The sequence below is a fragment of the Arachis ipaensis genome, chromosome B10, assembly GCF_000816755.2.
Source record: "Arachis ipaensis cultivar K30076 chromosome B10, Araip1.1, whole genome shotgun sequence".
NCBI lineage: Eukaryota > Viridiplantae > Streptophyta > Magnoliopsida > Fabales > Fabaceae > Arachis > Arachis ipaensis.
In genome coordinates, this window is record NC_029794.2 from 1,150,304 (window position 1) to 1,151,202 (window position 899).

Genomic DNA, 899 nt, shown 5'->3' on the forward strand with positions numbered 1-899 from the left:
CATTGAGATTGCTCTTAGTTACTTATACTAATTAACAAAAGGTTTAATTATTCTGTCGTTCTCTATAATTTTATCGAATTTTCAATTAAGTTTTTATACTTTTTTTTATTGAATTCCTATACCATATTGTAATTAAGTCCTTATCATAACAAAAATGATAAAATTAACAAAATATTCTGTTAAACAAATCGAGTATGTTTAACACTTTACTGAATATTCTCTATAGTTTAACCGAATATTCCGTTAATCTCAACGTTTTTATCACGGTAAGGACTTACTTACAAAATTTAATATAATATAGAGAGTTAATTAAAAATTATACATATAAAGAGCTAATTGAAAATTCGATAAAATTATAAAGACTCACAAAATAATTAAACCTTAACAAAAATATTAAAAAATAGGGTAGGACTAGCTATATATATCCTGTGAAATATAGATAAGATTTTTACAAATTTAGTTTCAAAGTTCAAACTATATTTAATGTTAAATAATTGTGTGTATGTATTTATAGAAATGAAGACACATCTTTTTGACAAATCAAGCATGTAAATAACTCTCCATACTGTGCAATGCAAGTGACAAAAAATTGCCATTTTCTAAGCTTATAAATTAAAGTCAAATATGTAACCATGCCCCTTTCCTTCAATGTCTCTGCATCTTACTCAATTAATAATAATCTTGCATCTCACCCTTTCCTCCACAATCATTACATTTATCCCACCATGTACTAAATCTTTCGAAAATGTTTGGTAACCAAAGAAAATCAGCCAAAAATAGCCATAATTTGTCTTATTTAGCATTTATTAATTGTTGCAACAATTAATTAATGTTAAATAAGACAAATTCTGACTGTTTTTTTTTTTTTTGTCTACCTATCATTATCCTAAATCTTTAGT